The following is a 24,067-nucleotide window of genomic DNA, read 5'->3' as shown; positions in this document are numbered from 1 at the left end:
AAATAAGTACTGCCTAAATGCAAAACTAATAACAGGATGGCATGTTTAGGGAACAATCCCCTGCAACAATTACAAGGCGACATCCAACGCCATTAATTCAATGCTCCTTAAATCCATGCATTTAAGACCAAAAAGCAGCATGACATTGTGTTGGTGTTGAGAACGCCTGCAATGCAAAATAAGCCTAAAAAAACGGACTACTCTCTAGCGCCCAAAAACATCCAAAACATATTGAGGAAGCGAAGACTAACAGCAAATGCATGTTCCAGCAAGAGAGAAAATACCTCATTCCATTATCATGCACTCCAATATCCTAAGCACAGTACTCTGCTATACAGCTAGTCCCCTCAAGAGAGTTTTGAAGACAATCAGCATCTCGCAACCATCTGTATGTAAGGTTGTGTGACCAGTCACTGATGCCGTGAAGCTCCATGAGTCATGAAATCTCAATTTCGCACGCACATTACATTAGATAGAACAAGCTCTTAATGAATTTCTATGACATCAGTGGTTTTCCCCTAGTCAGAGTCCATCAATAGAATTTAATAGCATAAAAGATTGTCACCAAGAACACCCCCACAGCTAGTCCTTCATGTACTTCAACTGAAATAATACACCAAGATCAATATCAAATTTAAATCCAATGGCACCTGGATTTGGCCACATATTCCATGCAATTTCCAAGATTCCAACATGATTGTATTTTATTGTAATTTAGTTTATGCAGCGCTTACTACCCCTGACGAGGTGTTGAAGCGCTTTACGTTGGGCAGCATGCTGCTTTGGAATTTAAGGTTAGTGGTTAATCCAGAGATTACTAGTTATTGGGATTCGTTTTTTGCTCTATAGAAAACCATTTTACACACTTACTCCAGTTTCTTTGTGGTTAATTAACTTAATAGGAGTGAGGGAGTGGGAGTTATGGAGTTCATGCAGATGATTTGAGGGATTAATAGAAGAGGTAGAGTATATTAGGCAATTTTTAGGTACGACTTTCAAAGAAGGAGAGGTGATTTTCCAAAACTCTGGAATGGCATGAGGCAATTTGCAGAAAGACAATAATAAGGAATGAGGCATACATGCATGCGACTTAAAGTAGGCTGTGCTCACAGAAAGGATGTAAAGTAACAAGAGGGTAATTTGAAAGAAAGGAATTGGGGAGATTTTCATACAGGTTTTTGGAATGCAGAGGAGACTTTTTGAGATATAATGCCATCTGAGGAAGCAAAACTGTAGAAAGAAACAACATCGTTTGCTAGTGAGATAGTGTTATAGTAGATATTTTGACAGACTCTATCCTCTGCTCGGTTACGGCTAAACCACAGCTTCAACAAGAACCATCAATCAGCTCAGGGGTTTAAAATGTAAACTAGAGGCTGAACACACATATAAAAAAAATATTGAGGCTTTAGTCTGCTTTGGAAGAAGAAGTAACCTCACGAATCTAGTTTCCCAAGAGAATACATAAGGTAAATAATGCAAACACCAAAAGGGAGATTCGTCAAAGGTGGGACTGAAAGTCTTCTGATGTTCACCCTAAAAGTTTGATTAATAGTATTAATTAGAAGAGCAAGGTGGGATCTTCCATTGGATGTCACTGCTTTAGGATGGCACAAAATAGGAACGAGAACAGCTTCCACAAATAGAGGCAGTGCATTGCCTGCATTCCTGTGGCTGGAGGGTGAGACCAGAGACTGAAGTAAGAAGTTAGAGATCCATGACGACTTTGTTATCAAGGAGCTGATATTTAGCCCACACTGGGCACAGCTTTTTGATGGATCAGAAGGGTGAAGGGTGGGACAGCGATTTCTGTTGTCAAAATTGAGAGTTTCTAGCATAGGCCAGCCATTATCTGTCCCTAATTTCTGCTTCATCAAGGTTGATGACAGCCTGGTGCAGAGATTTCCCACCTAATTGTGCTTGTGTTTAGGGATGTGCAAAACGTGCTTAATTTGCTGTAGCGTAACTATGCATAATGTCCCCAAGAAGTTCATGGAATGACGTTTATTTATGCAAAATGCATCTTGAATTTTAAATAATTACCTGAACGGTCCATTAGGATTAAAATGTTACTTAAAATGTAATTTTGAGTTGATTGTTATGCGCATAAATTCAAAAAACCGATGCACATGTTTCTATTTGTAGCTTTGTGTTACAAAAAGTAACCAAACTAATCGCTCGGGTCAAAAATCGACCTGAATTGTTTTTTACTGATCCATGTTAGAGGAACTACCGCTCAAATTCAGAACTCTGCCACTTACATTTGGATTTGTAGTTTTGTGATTAAAAACTTACCAGAAGGGTTCTGCTCGGGTAAAAAATGTACCTGAAATGCTGCTTGAAAAAAAACACATTACGGGAACAGTTTAACTCTCTTCAAATTTCTCCCCGAAAATACATGATGTGGTGTAATGGCGTGATATCAGTAATTTCACGTAAATATCGTTAAGCAAGATTATGCCAGTGTAATAAAAATTTTGCCCAGGTCTACATTATATTGTGGGTGGTCCTGCCTGGAGACTGCCCCGTAGTCCTTGCTGAAAGAAGCAAAACGTTATATAAAGACTGAGCCTAGAGGCCAGCCTGAGGAGGAAACATGAAAGGTAATCAAACCAAACTGGTTCTTCTGCATGGAACTTAGGATGCACTCCCTCCGGTAATTTTTTGCAGGCTGAGGCCTGCAACGATCCACTGCCATATCTCCACTTCTCAGTTAAAAGAACGCATGACAATTCATTTACATATAAAGTGGCAGGCAGCTGTCGTGTTCAATGGCCACTGTTGATTGCACAGATAGATTTTACTACTGTGGTATCCATTAAAAAATAACCAGTGAAAGAAAATGCAAAACCAATGTAATCTTTCTGGATGCCACAAGAATTTGAAGGCACAAATAACTTAACTGTGACCTCCTTGGAATGCACATCACAAATACGTAGGCAAATACATAGATATATAGTCAAATACCTGTAAGTTGGTTGAGTCTTAAGTTCTGAGCTCCTATTCCTTACCTTTGACTGCTCACCCTCACAACCCCGAGAGTCGAATGTGGAAATAGTGTACCTTGCCCAATTTGCAGAGCCACATGAGGATGAGCAGCAGGACACAAAAGGCAAACAATATCAACCATCATGTTTGTAGCCTAATAGCCCCTTTCCACCTTGTGGCTCCCAGAAGAAAATCTGACAGGGGTAATGTTATATACAAAGGTTTACATTTATATGTAATCAGCCTAGGTCCTCCTAGCTGCTCAGCCAAAGTGAGATGGTAACGGAATGTTGGTGTGACTGTGATGAATGGAATCCCTGGGTGACTGTGTGGATGAGTAGTGACAGTTGGAGATGGGCTGAGCAGCTAAGCAGGCTGCAACTGGTGTAGGAGATGTAGGAGCTGTTACATGGCTGAACCTTGATTGATACCACTTGACTAGGAACTAATAAAGAAGACTTAGAAACTTACAACATGGCTGCCAGTGTCTTCATGTACAGAATACAACATCATTTTGGCAACGAGGATGGGATCTGGACCCAAGTGAGCTTTAGGACAGAACAGATACCCAGTGACTACAAAGAAACCATTGTAACCAGCGCAACTACAAAGAAACAAGAAAGAACAATTCATGAGGCAGAATGGAGTAAGAGGCAAGCCAGCCCCACCAGTGTCCTGTCATCAGATGGCCCCAACCTGTGTCCTGCCTGATCTTGCTCCATGAATTTGACCACAATTTGCTTCACAAATGTCACAGATGTCCCGTACACCGTATTACAAGTGCATTTTAGCCCATCACACTTATACTAAAGCAGACAGGATATGAATGAGATTTTGATGGAATATTGCATCCCCAAACCCTGAATATAAATTATTGTCTTTGTCTCTAGTCAGACCCATCTCAGCAGGTGGTAACAAGGAATGTCTCCAACATAAGCACCCTCAACAGCAACATCATTAATTATGGTCTATATGTTAGGGTATGAATGATTTAAGATTCACCCTACCACTTCCTTTAGTATCTGCTGTATTGATGTATCTACAGGGTGAAGGAATAGTGGCTGCTCAAATGAGAGTTATAGACTAAACTCTGTGAATTATTTCATATGTGCCATTGGAGTTGTGGGTTAAAGTCTAAATGCTGGGAGTGATTTCATGTGTGCCACACAGGTGCACTGTGGTTTTGTCAAGATTGGTATCAAGGTTCAGCCATGTAACAGCTCCTACATCTCCTACACCAGTTGCAGCCTGCTTAGCTGCTCAGCCCATCTCCAACTGCCACCACTCATCCACACAGGCACCCAGGCATTCCATTCATCACAGTCACACCAACATTCAGTTACCATCTCACTCTGGCTGAGCAGCTAGGAGGACCTAGGCTGATTACATATGAAAGCATCACAGTCACACCAACATTCCGTTACCATCTCACTCTGGCTGAGCAGCTAGGAGGACCTAGGCTGATTACATATGAAAGCATCACAGTCACACCAACATTCCATTACCATCTCACTCTGGCTGAGCAGCTAGGAGGACCTAGGCTGATTACATATAAATGTAAACCTTTGGATATAACATTATCCCTTTCATATGTAATCAGCCTAGGTCCTCCTAGCTGCTCAGCCAGAGTGAGATGGTAACGGAATGTTGGTGTGACTGTGATGAATGGAATGCCTGTGTGGATGAGTGATGACAGTTGGAGATGGGCTGAGCAGCTATGCAGGCTGCAACTGGTGTAGGAGATGTAGGAGCTGTTACATGGCTGAACCTTGATTGATACCACTTGACTATGGAACTAATAAAGAAGACTTAGAAACTTACAACATGGTTGCCAGTGTCTTCAGGTACAGAATACAACAGGTAGTGTTCTTTGTGTATTACAACACTATGGTGCAGACCTAAGCCATTATTTAGAGTATGGCAAATGAGATGTTGCTTCACAAATGTCACAGATGTCCCGTACACCGTATTACAAGTGCATTTTAGCCCATCACACTTATACTAAAGCAGACAGGATATGAATGAGATTTTGATGGAATATTGCATCCCCAAACCCTGAATATAAATTATTGTCTTTGTCTTTAGTCAGACCCATCTCAGCAGGTGGTAACAAGGAATGTCTCCAACATAAGCACCCTCAACAGCAACATAATTAGGTGTACAGCTTTGCACCTGCCTGTCAACAAACATTTTGGGAGTCACACTTGAGGGGGGGAGAGCGAGAGAGACAGAAGTACAAGCCCTGTGTGTGAGATTCCCTCCACACCTAAAAAGAATCTATTGATTCACCTCACCTAGCCACTCTCAGCACCTGATGGAGGTGCTCGAAGAAATATAATATGCATGATAGAGCGAGCAGGTCGTCCAACTCTTTATCACACCTAATTTACACGCATTGGGCCCATGATGTGTTTATGACTGTATTTTTGTGAATCAGACGAGTTTACACATCACCATCAGTAATTCTTTGTGTTTTCCTTACAATTATTTCTAATGTACGCGACTTGGGAAAAATCCGTTACAACGCGGATGTTTCAACGCGGTGCTGTTACGACGCGTCCGTAACAACGCAAGTCGTTACCACGACTTGCGCTGGAGGGCGCTAGAAGATTAAAAATAGTAAATTTACTATTCCAACACCTTCCCTAGTGTCCACCGGGACTGGTGTTAGAATAGTAAATTATACTATTCGATATCCGTGCCCCCAACGCAAGTCGTGGTAACGACTTGCGTTGTAAGGGACGTGTTGTAACAGCACGCGTTGTGACGGTACGCGTTGTACCGTCACCAATCCACCTTACTTACCACCTTGACACAGGTACCTATGTTTCCGATAGATCAGGAGCTAGCAGGGGTAGGAGATAAGGCTAACCAAACACACCATATACATTTGGAAATGATTTATACTTTTGTAATAACCACAGACACCTGGAGGGTTTTCAAGACTTTATATATCAGATTTTAGAATCCATGTGCCATGAGAATAAAATTGATACAGATTAGAATATCAATAATTAGAATTATAACTATAATATAACTATGAATGAGAGCAAGCACCATTGAGTGCGAGTGAAAACTACAGGGTAAGGGTAACAGGGAACATGCTACTCAGTTTTCAGGCTTACACTAAGGCAAGTAAAAGTGGGCAAGAACATACTATTTAGTAGAGTGCTAGTTTTGCTACATATGTTTTAAGCAAACCTTATTCTGACTATTATTCTAAGCATAAGTTCTAAACGAGAGTAAAATGTATCGCACTAAGTAAACAAACAGTTCAATAATATCCTACAGGTAAAGGGAAAAATGGAACATAGCTAATAAACAGTTTGCATGTAAGTCTTTTGGAAAAGACAGGGAGAATAACATAGGCAAGGATGCTTTATTAAAGGATAAGAAGAAGAGAGAATAGATAGACGGACACCCACAATTATATTTACCTAGGACGGGAATGAGGACTAACCCAGGCCACGGGTCAGTTTGGGAAAAGGCGAGGACAAGGACCCTCAAGGACTTAGGATGCCAGTAGGCGAGCAGGTACAGCTCATGGACAGTCAGGACAGGATACCCCTCAGGATTTGGATCAGGACTGGACTCATCTAAGGGCATGACCAACACTTACAACTTCGGATGCAACGCCGGCCCTAATCGCTCACTGCACGGAATCCGCCAGTAAACCCGATTGGGTTCTCAAATTTCCCAGCAAAGTGCTTCGCCAGCACTTAAGACTATTCCACCCCTTGGAGTTTGTGGAAATTACGGACAGAGTGCTCCGCAGCTCTCTGTATCAATCACCTATAGAGTTCGTAGGGTCGGTGACAGGTCAGCTACTCGGACAAGTCGGACAATTTCTCTATCTAGAACTAGGCTAGTTATTCTGTTTTCGGGTCCATGGACCACCCATAAATGTGGCAAAGATAGGATCCCCAACTTTGGATTGGACAAGAGAGGTGGTTAGGTCATTGTCACCACCTAAAATTTAGGGTTCCCACAATGAATATTTAATTTTCCGTACCCACCCCTTACATTCCAGCTCCCATGGCATATGTGTAAAGAGAACAATGGAGCACACAAACATTATCACACAAATTTGATACATTTCAGGTACAAGTCGAACTCTTCTCCCAGGGCAAAGAGCAGGTTCCCAGGAGCATCTCAGCTTCGGCAGCCAGCTGGCTGAGTTCCACTGTTGCAGGACTTCATTTCTCATGTCACGTGGTGAGTCCCTGTCAGACTTCTAAGATGGAGAGGCTCCCCACTCCCAGGCCCACAGATACGCCGTACATGAAAAGTAAGCAAAAACAAATTAGAAACACAGAAAAAATTAATACACTGTATACCATGATTAGCTACACTGCACCCCTTACTTTATAATATCTACAGCATTAGGGTTTTAGGCAGAAATAGACAGCTGAGCAAAAGTGGCAGTAGCAAGCGGAGAGCATGTTAAAGACAAAGCGGCCATATTAGCAGTAAAGCGCATGTGCAAAAAATCCCTCCAGAACTACGAGTGCGTGACATCACATGGGTATGACTGACGCATGCGCAGACTAGATTTCGGCAAAGCAGCGATCCTGTAGTATGCAAGCTTCGTTAGGATTAATAGACACATAGGCAAGCATCTCTGGGACACCCGCGTGTTGTGTGAAAGTGCATTATTAATGACAAAACAGGTTGATTAATGACATTATTGAGTAAGCAAGGTTCTTGAATGTGAGCAAGTCACTTTACGTGCGAATCCTTGCTCAATCAATCCCCTCTTTGATGATATTTACTATCATCATCATTAATGGAAACAGATGCCAACTTCTTTCAAATCTCATTCATCTCAATCTCTACAAATTTGTTGTTGAGCCTCTTTTCTGCATCCTGATTAGGATGGAAATTCTTGGCCTTTTTGTAAATCTGGTTTCTCAACTCTTCTAATTCCAGTTCATCTATATTCCGTTTCACTCCTCTCTTCTTCACAGTATACTTCTTTCTGCATTTTTGACATTTGCAGCAAATTATTACAATCAGTACAATCAAACTTATTCCAGCCATTGGCATCAGTATTTTCCCCACAAGACTCCTACCTATGTTAGAAAACTAACTACCTACAGAAGTGAGACCATCTGTTAGTCTCTTCCAGGCACTATCAACCTCCAGTGGTTTGAGTTCCTTTTCCAGATTAGTAATGTTTCTTACATATTTCTTAATTTCAACACTCTTATCAGGAATGTAAGTGCAACAATGTTGCGCTTTCAACATCCTGCAGACTCCGCCCTCTTTTGCCAATAAGGTATCAAGAGCAAGTCGATTTTGTAAAACCATTGATCTGATCGCAACCATTTCAGTATTGACCAGCAGGAATCCAGCAGCAGTGTCAGTTGATAACCGATCCACTACTGTGAGTATTCAGAACCACTCCCACTCCAGGTATCAGTGCACTAAATATATCACCTATAATTTCTCCTACACTTTCTCGTCTTCTACGTACTAAACCATTAGTATTTTCATTGCTTCCAGCAGCGTTGTTCACATGGTATATTTTCGGGAAGACAATGCCAAAATAGCAGCTTCCATACCAGTGATCCAGCAATTTGAAATAAGCCTTGTTTCCACATATATAATAAATTCCAGGAAACACAGGTTCTGACCCATTTTTGAAACCCCAACCTCCAATTACCTTGTAATTGTGTTCGCGTTCACTGGAACCGATGAATACATTGTTATAATAGCTAGTCTTTTCTCCATGAAGACAGAGTTTCCCTTTCCGTTCGAAGTCCAGCAACAGTGCAGGATTAGCTTCACCATTTGAGGTGCTTTCCATGTTTTCAGCCCATTTAGGGGCTTTCTGTTTCTTATCATTTGCCTTTCTCTGGAAACTCTCCCTTCTCTTTTCTGCCATTTTTAAGAACATTTTCTCTTGCTCATGTAATGAACAAGTCAAATTACTTCTGCGTGCTTCATTTAAATCTATTGCAAATACCGCCATAAGTGCGCTGGGGATGCTCGGACGTGGGTCCCAGGCACTCCACACCACTGGAGTCAAGCTAGCCGGGCTGATGAGAGGTGTTACCTCGAAACCGGTCCGGTCCTCGAATGCTTGATTCCGTTCTAGGAAGGACATGGCTTTTGTAGTTCGGACTGGACTGTTCCCATGGGGCACAGGGTCAGAGCTGATTTGCATATCACCATTGTCTAACCCAGGGTGGTGTGGAGTGCAAAGAAACAATGGATTTGGGGCCAGATCTTTGGACTGGGGTGAATGTGTGACATTGATCCACATTCGGTCCATCACCTGTTTTGTTTGCAAATACCGCCATAAGTGCGCTGGGGATGCTCAGACGTGGGTCCCAGGCACTCCACACCACTGGAGTCAAGCTAGCCGGGCTGATGAGAGGTGTTACCTCGAAACCGGTCCGGTCCTCGGATGCTTGATTCCGTTCTGGGAAGGACATGGCTTTTGTAGTTCGGACTGGACTGTTCCCATGGGGCACAGGGTCAGAGCTGATTTGCATATCGCCATTGTCTAACTCAGGGTGGTGTGGAGTGCAAAGAAACAATGGATTTGGGCCCAGATCTTTGGACTGGGGTGAATGTGTGACATTGATCCACATTCGGTCCATCACCTGTTTTGTTTGTCATTTAAATCTATGTCACCTATAGTCAGAAAATATTCTCCCATATACCGAGTCACATCACTTCTAATATGTACAATGTTCAGGTTTCCCCGAATAGGAAGTTCAGAAAAAATTACTTCAGAGTTTGAATAGTAGTACTGTAAGGTGCTTCTATAAAATAAGCTTGCTAATATACTACAGGAAATTCCATAGGTTAGGGGTAAATGGTGATAAGTCACACCTTCAGCTACAGAAGTAGGTAGCTTCATACAGACATAACAGTCTTCTATTTCCATGGCTTCTACATAGTGTACTAAAAGATTTGCAAATACATTTAAATGTGTTCTGTTTTTGATTCTGTGATAATGTAGTCCTCCCTCATCTGATGCATCTAAGTCAGGTCTAGTTTGTTTCAGGCTAACTGTATTCTCACGTCTTTCTACACTTCGTGGTGTTTCTTCGGTTTGTACAACTTCTGTGTCTGGCGTCACTTGTTTAGTACGGTACAAGTTAGTATCTTTACGTATCATAAAAGGTATAAAGACTGTTAGTCCTATCCATACTATCAGTACTTTTGCTACGCTACATAAGCATATTTTACAGCATGTTTTACTACAGTTTCCTTTAGGTCTTCCATTCACATTTGAATCAGACATTTTGGCTCACAAGAAGCTTTCCAACCCCTCTTTGTAACTTTACACAAGAGGCTTTCGCAGTTTCACTTTCAGGTTGGGTCTTCTTCTTCAGAACCCTGATCAGTAATTGATTCTTTGCCACTTCTGTCGCTTATTTCGAGATCTTCAATTTCTTCCAACACCAAGTAAGTCCATTCAGGACTCCGATGATTTTTGTTTTGTCTTTATATCCTGGTACTTTGTCTGTTTGGCTGAGCTCCTGTTATCTGTCTTTCACTGGCAGCCCTTTTTCGGTCTTCTAATTTCTCCTCTACTGTCTTTAATCTTAGTTTCAGTCTTTTTATGTATCTGGGTTCACTCTTCTTCTTGAGTCTTTTAGCTGTCACTGTCGTTTGGCTCTCCTCACGAGCTCTTTTATTTTTGTTCAGTTGTGGCACTGTTTCTTTGACGGTATCTTTTTCCCTTCCTGTCTGACTAGTCCCAGGTCTTTCTTCAGTTTCTTCCGCCTGGTTTCTAAGCTGGCCTTGTTCAGGTATATTTTGGATTTGTCTTTGATTTTCAACTTTCAGCCTCTGCCTCCTGAACACTTTCGTCTATTTCTATCTGTTCCTGTTCATGCACTTCGAACCCTTGATTTTCTTCCGCATGAACTTCAGCCCTAATTACTATCTGTCCCTTTTCAGTTTCTGGAGTCTTCGGAGGAGTGTCGATAACTTGGTCTGTCCCTACTTGACCTATTTCCTGATCAGGTCTGATGTGATTCTAGAACCTGATTTTCTCCGTCTATTCCTGTCTCGTCCTCACTATCCTACTTTCTATCTAGGTAGGAATACTTTCTGGTTCTTATTGGATCAAGAATCAGATCGTCTGCTGGGAACCATTCGTCTTGACTGGTGCTCGGTAGTTCGATATCAGCTAGTTCCGGACGCTAATCTGGAGACTCCTCAGCTGCACCACCTTCAGCTTCAGTCGCTTCTTCCCCGGTCACCCGCTTAGTATGACTGGCATGGATCCATTTTGGCATGCCTGCGCACTTCACTGCAGTTGTAGTGACAAGGATCACCTGTCTCGGTTTTCCCCACTTCGGTCCAAGGCAACTCTTCCGGGTGTGTTTCTTTAACACAACCCAATCACCAGGTTTCAGTTTATGAACTGGAGTTGTTGGTCAGGCGACGGCGACCTCCCCAATCTGGTGTGAGATAGAACGCACTTGGTCACCCAGCTGCTTGCAGTATTCTAGTACCAAATCATCAGAAATATTCAGCAGTTTGTGTCCAGGTACCCATGCCTGTCGCATCACTCTTCCCATTAGTATCTCATGGGGACTCAGACCTGTCTTTCGGTCTGGAATACTTCTCAATCCCATCAGGAGAAGGGGCAAAGCTTCTATCCAGTTCAATCCTGTAGAGTTTCACATTTTTGCCAATCTTGACTTTATAGTGCATTCAACTGTTCGACTACTCCAGAAGCCTCTGGATGATATGCACAGTGCATTTTTGGGGTAATTTTGAAGGCTTTATAAAGATCCTCTAATATTTCGTTGGCAAAATGCCCACCTCTGTCTGTTTCAATTGTCTCTGGAAAACCGTACCTAGGTATTAGTTCCCTTAGTAACAATTTGGCTACAGTAATGGCATTATTTTTCTTCGCTGGGTAGGCCTCCACCCATCTTGAAAACAGGCAGACTATAACCAGAACGTACCTATATCCTTTGCACATGGGCAATTGAATAAAGTCAGCCTGCAGTCTGACAAAGGGACCTTCTGCCTTTCCAATTGTACTTTGGTCCACTACTGTTCTTTTCCCCGGGTTAAATTGCTGACAAGTCAAACACCTCTGGCAAAGTGCCTCTGCAATGTTTCTGAACTTCGAATTGTACCACACTTCTTGAAAAACACGGCACATCGCATCCCTTCATATGTGTGAGTCTCCGTGTATTAATCGGGCCATTGGAGCAACCATACTGTCTGGCAATACAGGCATACCCTTCCCACAAACAATAAGACCATCCCTATCCCTAGGTTGACATCCATCTTTTTCCCATTTCTCCTTTTCATCTTGTTCTGCTGCTTGCTGCATCTCTTTCAGTTCCCTCCAAGTAGATACATTCTCAAACACCATAAGTTGGCAGCTGCTTCCGCCTCCCCATAATTAGATTTTTAGTGACATTTTGTATCCGGCACAATATTGGGCAATTTGGTCAGCATATCGATTTCCGGCTGTCACATCGTCATTGCCAGATTTGTGAGCAGCACACTTGACCACCGCCAATTCTTTGGGTAACTGGATTGCTTCCAGTAGGTTCTGTACCACTTTTCCATTTCTGATAGGGGTACCTGAGGAAGTCATGAATTCTCTTTGCAACCACAACTGGCCGAAGTCATGCACAACCCCGTAACCATATTGACTGTCAGTGTATATGGTTACCCTCTTATTTTTCCCTTGTTTACAAGCTCTTGCCAATGCAATTAATTCAGCTACTTGGGCAGATTTTATTTCACTTATGTAAGATGCCTCTAAGGTCGTTTCTAGGGTGACTACCGCATAGGCAGCACTCAGACCTCCATCCTCATGTCTTAAACAGGAGCCATCCACAAACATTACAAGATCTTCTACTGGTAAGGCTGTTTCTTTTATATCAGGACGTGGTTTAGTGCTAAATTCAGTTATGCTCCATTTCACCCTCAGCTTCTGTACTTTGGGTGTTTGGTAACAAGGTTGCTGGATTTAGTATGTTACATCGGGAAATTATCACATTTTCTGCACCTATAAGAATTCTCTCATACTTAGTCAGCCGACTGGGTGTGAGATACTGAGTCTTGGTTCTGGTCAGCAGAATTACAACTGAATGTGGAACACATACAGTTACAGGATGTCCCATAACAATGTTTTCACTTTGTTCTAGACTAGTGCAAGTTGCAGCTACTGCTTTCAGGCATCCAGGTAATCCAGCAGCCACCGGATCTAGAGTAGCCGAAAAATAGGCCACCGGACGTCTGGTCAGACCATGTTCTTGTGTTAGGACTGAGAGTGCACAATTGTCTCGTGTATCACAAAACAATTCAAAGTTCTTGGAATAGTCAGGCATTCCTAATGCAGGAGCTGAACACAGACAGTTCCGCAATTTTATCCAGGCGGTCATACTTTCATCATCCCACTCAACTGGATCTTGTACTACTTTCTTGGTCATTTTTATCAATGGTTTGGCTAGAACAGCAAATCCCACAATCCACTGTCTGCAGTACCCTACAACTCCTAGGAACATTCTGACTTCTTTCTGAGTTCTAGGTAACTCCATATCTCAAATTATTCTAATTCTTTCTGAAGTGACCCTTCGGATACCTTTTTCTATCTGGTGCCCCAGATATTTCACTGAGTTTTTACAGAACTGCAATTTGTCAGGTGATCCTTTATGTCCTCCCTTGCCTAGATGATTCAATAAGGCAATGGTATCAGTAACACAGTCGTTCCGACTTTTAGACGCCACCAGAAGGTCATCTATGTACTGGACCAAAACTGATTCTTTAGGCAGGATTAGTGATTCAAGGCATCTTTTTAAAATCTGATTGAAAATCGAAGGACTTTCTGTGTACCCCTGGGGGACACGATTCCAGGCGTAGACATGACTGTCGAATTCAAATGAGAAAAGAAATTTGCTGTCTGGATGTAATGGGATGGAAAAGAATGCGTGACACAAGTCAATAACGGTAAACCATTCCGCATTCCATGGAATCTGGTACAAGATCACTGCAGGGTTCGGCACAATAGGACAGCAAGGTACAACAATCTGGTTTACCTTTCGCAGGTCCTGCACTACCCTGTACTTTCCGCTAGGCTTTTTAATTCCAATTATGGGTGAATTGCAAGGACTGCTCATTATTTCCTGTATTATGTTTGCCTCTAGCAACCTTTTTACTTCAATAGCAACTCCAGCTTTCACTTCTGCACTCATTTTATACTGTCTGGTTTTCGGGTAAACAGCATTTGTTTTAATGGCTATTTTAACTGGGTCCACATTTGCCATTAATCCCACATCTCTCCCAGTGAAATCCCACACATCTGGTATCACTTTTTGTTGGAGCTCTTCAGGTAAGTCCTGTATTGTCAGCGTCTTAATTTCTGTGTAGGGCCTCAGTAACATCAATTTGTACAGTCCATCTTCATCTGGGGTCTGAATTTCGACGCCCTTTGGTGTGCAAAAGATGGTACAGTTCATTTTGCACAACAAATCACGTCCCAGTAGATTCACTGGACTAGAGTCACAGACAACAAATCTGTGCATTTCTTTAAAGTTCCCTATAGAAATCTCCATTGGTTCAGTTACTGGAGTACTGATTATATGATTTGACACGCCCACTACTTGGATGGCTTCTCCCGAGAGGGGTAGGTTTGGAACGTCTACTGTTCTCACAGTAGAACGGGTAGCACCAGTGTCCAACAGAAAGGTGACGTCATTTCCTTCAACCTTTCCTTCAATGTATGGCCCTGTCTGGTCTACCGGTAAGGAGGCGCCAAGCATGCACTCCTCGTCCTCCCCCCTCAGGCCCCATCAGTATGGTTCATCACAGAGGAATGTATCATTTAACAGGAATTGCGAAGTTGCTGCATTTCTCTCATCCCCTCCTTCCCATACCTCGACCTCCTCATTTTGCTGAGCCTGATTCTTATAGTTAGGTCTAGGAGCTCGAGGCAACGGATGCTGTTTTACCTGTTGCTGGTTCTTTCGTGGCCCCTCTTTCTGCACCTGTGGATTTAAACCATTTATGGGGGCATTACCAGCCTGCACATGTGGACACTGTCTCTCCAGTGCCTTATCTGACCGCACCCATGGCAGGGAAACTTCTTTTTGGCCTCTTTTTTACTCATTTTTACTCGAGGCTTTCCCCCTCCCCCAGAGGTAGTGTTTTGAACATTATTATTCATTTTACTTAACTGTTTCTCTTGTTGTTCAGCCAATTTTAATTGTGCCCACATCACTTTTTCCTTCAGGGCTTTTCTTTTGTTCTCCAACTCATCCTCACAGTACTTAGCGTACTTGAGGACCTCATCTATGGGTTTGCCCTGCCAACCGATTTTATTATCCCTGATCCACTGGGATATTTCAGGCCTCAAACCCAACACAAATCGATAAATGAAATGGGTCATATCCTTCATTTCAATATTATCGATTCCACTGTAGGTTTTGAATACCTGTAGTAGTCGTTCATAGTAGGAGTGCACTGTTTCATCACGATTTTGGGTAGTTCTATCTATTCGGGTCAAATCAGTTTCTTTTGCTGGCACTTTCTCTTTTAGGTATTGTATGACTTTATCATACTTTCTCATTACATCTGGCGAGGGAGCTCCAGTTCTGGAGTCTCTCTCACATTCTTCACTGGGCCAATCAACTGCAATTTTGCATTCTGTCCACAAGTCTACAGGAACTACAATGTCAAAGAACCCATCCAGGTCCTTCAGGAGACATTTTTGAACCTTCACGAATCGCTCAACCTGCCGATACCATTCTACAGGTTTCTCTCTTAATTTTGGGAAGTCATTGGCAAAGGACACAATATCCTGTCGGGACCATGGGACATGTACATATTTCCCACCTGGTACTTCTCTCATGGGATACAGATTTTCTGCCTTGTCCACTTCCTTTAGAACATATTCAGAAGTCTTTTGTTTGGCCTTACTGTCTTCCTTCTTCTTTGCCCATCTGGCTTTCCACTTGTCTAGATCTCCACATTTATGCATTATGTTCAGCAATTCCTTTATCTGTATCTTCTTCCCTGACACATTCATATTTTCTAAATCTTTGTTGGAAAATTCTGCTCTGTAGGGTTTCTGTAGTACCTTGGATCGACTAACATCTATTCCCATACTTGCGGCTGTGTCCATTAATTTTTCATGGAACACTCTAGTGTTCCGGGTAAGGCTTTTGCATAGGAACAACAACTCTTCTTCATCAAAGGTATTTAACCTGTCTAATCCTACATTCCCAGCCGTCAGTTCCTCCAGCTCTATTCTTAGCTTGTATATATCTAATGGCTTCGGCTGAGGGGTTTCTTTTTCCATCTCTCAGGACCATCGTTCTATTTCCTCCGGAGTCGCTACAGTGGCACTCCAGGTACCTGAAGCTGTTTCTATCAGGACCTCCTTTGCCTTAGTCTTGTTTCCCGACCGTGGTACACTGGTTTCACGTTCCCTTATGGGTAGATCCATCAGGGAGACCATAGACTCACATTCGCTTGCCTGATCATCGACTATGAGCGGCTCTTTTATAGGCGGTGCTACAATTGGCGTAATAACGGGAGTTCTCGGACCAACCTGTCTATCCCTATAAAGAGGAACAACTGGACAATAGTGACTGGAATTGTCAATGCTTCAGGACTGGGATTTATCTGAGCTATAGTCTGAATCAGTTCATTTCTCTGTTTAATCAATGCTTCCTTTTCTCGTTCATGTAAAACCCTTTCCATAGAGTTGTCATGCATTACTTGGGGTACTAGTGGAGGGTATATACTCGGGGCAGTTGGGATTGCCAAACCCGGTCGTTCATCATCAAAGGGTCGGTAATTTGGGATCGCTGTGCCAGGCCTACAAAATCCATCACCACCACTGAGTTTGCTACCAGTACCAGCTACATCTGTCTCACTGGCCCTTCTACTTCTAGGATGTCGGAAAAATTGATTTTTCGAGCTTAGGGGCCCAGACTTTTCAGCATAGGGAGGTGGATTTTTCATTAATAAATCTTCCAAGTATTCATCTTCTGAGTCCCCCATAGCCATTAAATGTCGGGTTGTCTCTGACCTTTTTCCTCCCTCTTGTTCAGTTACCCCAAACATTGGAAATAGTCCCTCAACCATCATATTCTGTCTCCACTGTTTCATCTTTTTCTCTTTTGTTTCCCGCTGTAATTTTGGATACCATTTGCTCACTCCCTTATCCATTCGGGGTCTGTCTCGCTCTAGAGCCTCAATCTCCCATTCCTCTAAAGCTTCATATTGCGTTAATCTGGGTCTGGGGTGTAGTTCATTCATTCGGGTCCTTAAGTTAAACAGGATTCTACCATTAAAGGTACCATCGAGGGGAAATGCTAAGACTCTGTCATCTTCAGTATACTTTACCCAGTTTTCCATCCATACACAGGTATGATACCCTTTGTCAAACATCATAAATGATGCGGGAGTATTAGGTGGTGGAATGATCACACCCTCTCTAGCTCTGATGGGTTTGTCTTTCTTGAAATAGTTCTTAATCTTTTCGGCAAATGACATTTTTCTCTTGCTTCCGTACATATTGTAAGGTCTACCTCTTAGCATCTGCTCCTTATGAAAACCTAGATTTTTCGGATACCACATACACCTCTCCAAACTGTCTTCAAGCTCAGATTGATTAATTTTGTTTACTAAGGTGCTTCCAATGCTAGCACGTCTTTCAATTCACAGCAACCAATCAGCACAGAGGTTGCAAATACTCTTGACCAATGGGTGCGCGGCCCCTTCGCGAGACACGGTCTCACGCTTTGGCACTCACCCCTCCCTTACAATTCCAGCTTCGCTATACACCCGCTGGTTCATCCAATACCAGCGCGGCACGGAGTGACGTCAGTGCAGCCTTGCAACCGACTCCCTCCTTCACAAGGTAACGGAAACTTTGAATTTTTCTTAATGTGCAAGTGCTCAATTTAGTTAACAATGTATAACTTTCGCCACTGTGCTCGAGGGTTTTAAAAAGGAAAAAGGTTTTTCTCTCACTGCAAGTAAACCACTTCTGTCTACTTTTCATTCACTACAGATAGATCTCTCTGCCTATCCTCTCACACGAGCATTTAGAGAACCTGCTACTTCTTTGACTCATCCACTTCTTTCCGGGATATATACTAAGTCAAATGTTTCACCAGCGGACTCCTTTGCTATCACTCAAGCTCCGAAGAACCTATTACTCCTTCCACATGTGACCCTTACTAGGTGATATCACAACGGGAGTTTCAACAGTGGACTCGTAGCTATCATTAATTCAATAATTCATTCAGGAAAATCCTAATTAGCGCTTCCAGTTCTGCCTAACCATGCACTAATCTCCCTCCCAGCCAGTGACCTCACAGCCAAGTGGATTCTACTCACCACTTGCTATTCTATTTCCCAGGGGATTCCACACAACAAAAAACGATCACTCGCAATTTTGTTAATCACATGTAATAATTTAGCAGCATTTCATAAAATCTTATTTTAAAACATTTTATAACATTTTCAAAGCAATAATAGGAAAAACTTATTTTAGCAGCAATAAATTTTAGCAGCACATTTTATTTTTCACAGTTCATCAGAAACTATCTTATCTACCTATCTTAACTAGTCCTAACCATTCTACTGCTACCAGAAAATTACTGATAGAGCGCGCAGGTCGTCCAACTCTTTATCACACCTAATTTACACGCATTGGGCCCATGACGTGTTTATGACTGTATTTTTGTGAATCGGACGAGTTTACACATCACCATCAGTAATTCTTTGTGTTTTCCTTACAATTATTTCTAATGTACCTGACTTACCACCTTGACACAGGTACCTATGTTTCCAATAGATCAGGAGCTAGCAGGGGTAGGAGATAAGGCTAACCAAACACACCATATACATTTGGAAATGATTTATACTTTTGTAATAACCATAGACACCTGGAGGGTTTTCAAGACTTTATATATCAGATTTTAGAATCCATATGCCATGAGAATAAAATTGATACAGATTAGAATATCAATAATTAGAATTATAACTATAATATAACTATGAATGAGAGCAAGCACCATTGAGTGCGAGTGAAAACTACAGGGTAAGGGTAACAGGGAACATGCTACTCAGTTTTCAGGCTTACACTAAGGCAAGTAAAAGTGGGCAAGAACATACTATTTAGTAGAGTGCTAGTTTTGCTACATATGTTTTAAGCAAACCTTATTCTGACTATTATTCTAAGCATAAGTTCTAAACAAGAGTAAAATTTATCGCACTAAGTAAACAAACAGTTCAATAATATCCTACAGGTAAAGGGAAAAATGGAACATAGCTAATAAACAGTTTGCATGTAAGTCTTTTGGAAAAGACAGGGAGAATAACATAGGCAAGGATGCTTTTTTAAAAGAAAAGAAGAAGAGAGCATAGATAGACGGACACCCACAATTATATTTACCTAGGATGGGAATGAGGACTAACCCAGGCCACGGGTCAGTTTGGGAAAAGGTGAGGACAAGGACCCTCAAGGACTTAGGATGCCAGTAGGCGAGCAGGTACAGCTCATGGACAGTCAGGACAGGATACCCCTCAGGATTTGCATCAGGACTGGACTTATCAAAGGGCACGACCAACACCTGCAACTTCGGATGCAACGCCTGCGCTACTCCCTCACTGCACGGAATCCGCCAGTAACCCCGATTGGGTTCTCGAATTTCCCAGCAAAGTGCTTCGCCAGCACTTAAGACTATTCCACCCCTTGGAGTTTGTGGAAATTACGGACAGAGTGCTCCGCAGCTCTCTGTATCAATCACCTATAGAGTTCGTAGGGTCGGTGACAGGTCAGCTACTTGGACAAGTCGGACAATTTCTCTATCTAGAACTAGGCTAGTTATACTGTTTTCGGGTCCATGGACCACCCATAAATGTTGCAAAGACAGGATCCCCAACTTTGGATTGGACAAGAGAGGTGGTTAGGTCATTGTCACCACCTAAAATTTAGTGTTCCCACAATGAATATTTAATTTTCCGTACCCACCCCTTACATTCCAGCTCCCATGGCATACGTGTAAAGAGAACAATGGAGCACACAAACATTATCACACAAATTTGATACATTTCAGGTACAAGTCGAACTCTTCTCCCAGGGCAAAGAGCAGGTTCCCAGGAGCATCTCAGCTTCGGCAGCCAGCTGGCTGAGTTCCACTGTTGCAAGACTTCGTTTCTCATGTCACGTGGTGAGTCCCTGTCAGACTTCTAAGATGGAGAGGCTCCCTACTCCCAGGCCCACAGATATGCGGTACATGAAAAGTAAGCAAAAACAAATTAGAAACACAGAAAAAATGAATACACTGTATACCATGATTAGCTACACTGCACCCCTTACTTTATAATATCTATAGCATTAGGGTTTTAGGCAGACAGCTGAGCAAAAGCGGCAGTAGCAAGCGGAGAGCATGTTAAAGACAAAGCGGCCATATTAGCAGTAATGTGCATGTGCGAAAAATCCCTCCAGAACTACGAGTGCGTCACATCACATGGGTATGACCGACGCATGCGCAGACTAGATTTCTGCAAAGCAGCGATCCTGTATTATGCAAGCTTCGTTAGGATTGATAGAAACATAGGCAAGCATCTCTGGGACACCCCCGTGTTGTGTGAAAGTGCATTATTAATGACAAAACAGGTTGATTAATGACATTATTGATTAAGCGAGGTTCTTGAATGTGAGCAAGTCGCTTTACGTGCGAATCCTTGCTCCATCATACACACCATCCACCCAACAGCCACTCCTGTATTTCTAAAGCAGCCCTGTGTCCATCCTCATATTCACATTGTCTGTGGATGTCATATCTGACTCAGGAATAACAGTAGTGCACTGGTTTGTCTGGGGTGGCTAGGCCATATCATCTGTCATGTGCTGCTATTTTGAACTAGGGGCCTTCCAAAATGGATCTGTTCAAGCATACAGTCATGTTTAACATGGGGGCCCACTAATAGCACTGTACACAAGCACATTCCCTCTACGTATTAGTACAGGGTCTGGGTACTACACTGAAGTAGACCTTTACACGAGTGGGGCTAGTAAGCACAAAAACCCTCCCTAAAAAGGACAAAATGCCTTTTTATGACTTTCAATTCTGAAACGTACAGTACACTGCCACTACTGCTTAATGTATTTGTCCCAGGACACAGACAGGAAATTTGTGTTGGCTCAAGTGCCATGCTTGCTGTCCTTTCTAGACCACGGATCCAGGATCTAGATCTCACAACTCACAGGATTGCTGAGGCAACAGTGAGCACACATGATTATTGTGTGTGCTATGCAGGGCCAGCTGTAGTGCTGGAGGCAACCAGTGCCAATCTTTTTTGCCCTCCCATGACCTCCCTTTCCATGAATCCCCTCACTACCACTTCACAACAGCGCCCCTCATCTCTCCATAATCCCTCTTTGACATACATGTAATTTTTTAAAGCGCTGCTCATAGTTTACTCACACTCAGTTTTGTGATCGGCATGGTACACATTCTTTGCAGCAGACACATTATCACTCTGTGCTACTATATGATGAGTTAATACTGCCACTAGGCAAAATTCCAATCTCTCATCAGCAGTAACATTAATCACAAATCATCTTGACATTTCTACTGTTGACTGAAACTGATACATGCACAAGGAAGTTCACATGCTTCTAAACCCGTAAGTTATTTTTAAACACAGTGCCCCCCCTACCAAAGTCAGCGCCAGGAGAAGCAGAATACCGATCGCACCATACTAAAGCTGGCCCTGGTGCTATGCCATCAGAAAAATGTCAGGATTCCAAATGCCATTTAGCTGGGTTAACCAGGACACAGCTTGAAAATTGTGCTACCATGGAAAGAACATTTCGGTCCCAACATTAATTATCTGAAAATCATGTTTCCATACAGCCCCTTTGAGGGTGTTGTGTGACATGGACAGAACCTCCCATTTATCCTATACAATTTTGTAACTGGAGAAACTACTAAAGGACTGAATCAAAGGCATCAGTTCCGCCTGTGATAATGTTGAATCAGTGAGTGTAAGCAGGATGTCATGTGGAGCAGCATAAAATTAGCTTTACCCTCGTTGTCCTTAATTAGGCCGTGTATGTATATTGAGGCCTTATGTATTCATGAGATATAATGTAATCTGCAAGAGCAAAGTGTACTTGAAGCCATATTTGGAGTGCACGTGCTATGTAATCAAGACATTTGAAAAGTGTGTGTTTTCTAGTATTTGGTTTTCAGTAATAACGCGTTGTAGTTTATATGCAGATGTTATGCTTTTTTGCTGCATAATGGAATGTGTATTCATGAGAAATGCATTTACTTTCATAATGTGATGTAAGATGTTTAAAGTCCAGTAATGCTGTACCTATGTACCAGATGAGAGTCAGGATGTGGATAAGTATGTCAGGAATATATCTGGGTTTATGAAGGACTTGGATGGGTTGAAAGCAGCAGGAGCTTGTGAAACTATTGGGAATGGATTGTCTGCTGTGGGAAAATGGTTCAGCAATTTGGGAAGAGGAATATTGGGTGCTATCTTAAAGTCTAATTTGATAATTGCTCTTAATGTAATATTCCTGTTCTTGATCTTCAAATGATATAGATAAGCTCAAGTTAGACAGGGAGTGAAGAGAAAAAGAGCAGATGTAGAGCCAAGAGGAGAGTCAGAGTAGATACTATGATGAAACGTCTGGAGAACTCGAGACGAAAAAGGATTAAGACCACACAGTTTTAAATAGTTCATCTGATGAGATCAGATTGTTATCTGTGATGGCTCGATATGTCATCAGAGGGGGGACTGGAGCAGCATAAAATTGGGTCTTCCCTCATTATCCTTGATTAGGCCGTATATGTACATTGAGGCCTTAAATATTCATGATATATAATGTAAACCGCAAGAGAAAAGTGCACTTAAAGAACATGCAGAGTGCATGGGCTATGTAATCATGACATTTATAAATGTGTGTGTTTGCTAATGCTTTGCTTTCAGTAATAACGAGTTGTCATTTATATGCACTTATAAGAAGATGTGTTGCTTTTTGCATTTACATTCATAATGTGACTGTTCAGGTATTAGTATTTATCTAGTATAATGTGAATTGAAGTTTTAAATTTGTTAATTTGACCAAAGGCCTTAAGCATTTGGGTTTCACAATGTCTTAATTTCAATGTGACTGTCTTTCTCACATGGAGTGATTTTCTCCCCTCTCCAGGTGCCTGGTTTGATGACCTAATCAATGGAGGAAGGATTTTTGTAAAAGAGGCAAGAAGGGAGTCAAGGATGAAAGAAATTATGCCCAGAAGTGAGGCCTAGTGTCCGTGTGCAATGAAGGCATACATTCAAGGTCATCTTGAAATATGTGGCTCAAAGAAGAATAATTACAAGTGTGTTTTTCGAAAGGTACATCAAAGAAAGAAGAAATTATGAGTGTGGTTTGCCAAAAAGAGTATTGTTAGAATATGGTCTTTAATGGGGTCCATGACAATAATTTGGGAGGGTCTTTGATGCTATACCTAGACAATGTTCTATGGCTTTGAAAATACTATGCAGAGACTTCTGTAGGATGGAAGAGTTTTAGACCTGTCTGCGTTACTTTCTTTGATTTATTCTCGCCTTATGGCTACATGCTATACAATACTTAAATTTTGAAACTTCTACTAACATGCAGAGTCGGTAACGCTCGCTCAAAGGCGACTTTTGAGCAAGCGTTACCGACTCTGCGATCCACGTTGTGGCAATACAAATTTATCTATCCTTGAGGTATTCGTGCTACTACATATTGGCTCGGATTCTAATACCAATAATTACTTTCACTACTGTTGAAGGGTCATTCTTCTGTATTGTTAAGTCCTGAAGATGGTTTAGTGAATGCAAACAGTTGTAGACCGAAACATCGACAATTACACAGATTTCCTAGATCATTGTATCAAAGGCAAAGTTGTTTGTTGAATTTAGTTACACTGCCTTGAAATTATTTAAAAAAGGTGTTCACAATTGTAACAAAGAAGGATATATACTACTGTAACTTCTGGTTGCTTTGTGTCTTGTACGTTTTGTGCCCTTTTTAATTCATGACATTTATTTAATATAAAATTCAACCTTT

This window comes from Lissotriton vulgaris, chromosome 2_1 (assembly GCF_964263255.1).
Source record: "Lissotriton vulgaris chromosome 2_1, aLisVul1.2, whole genome shotgun sequence".
In the NCBI taxonomy this organism is placed as follows: domain Eukaryota; kingdom Metazoa; phylum Chordata; class Amphibia; order Caudata; family Salamandridae; genus Lissotriton; species Lissotriton vulgaris.
The sequence above is the reverse complement of the archived record's forward strand: the minus strand, read 5'-3'. Positions refer to the sequence as shown.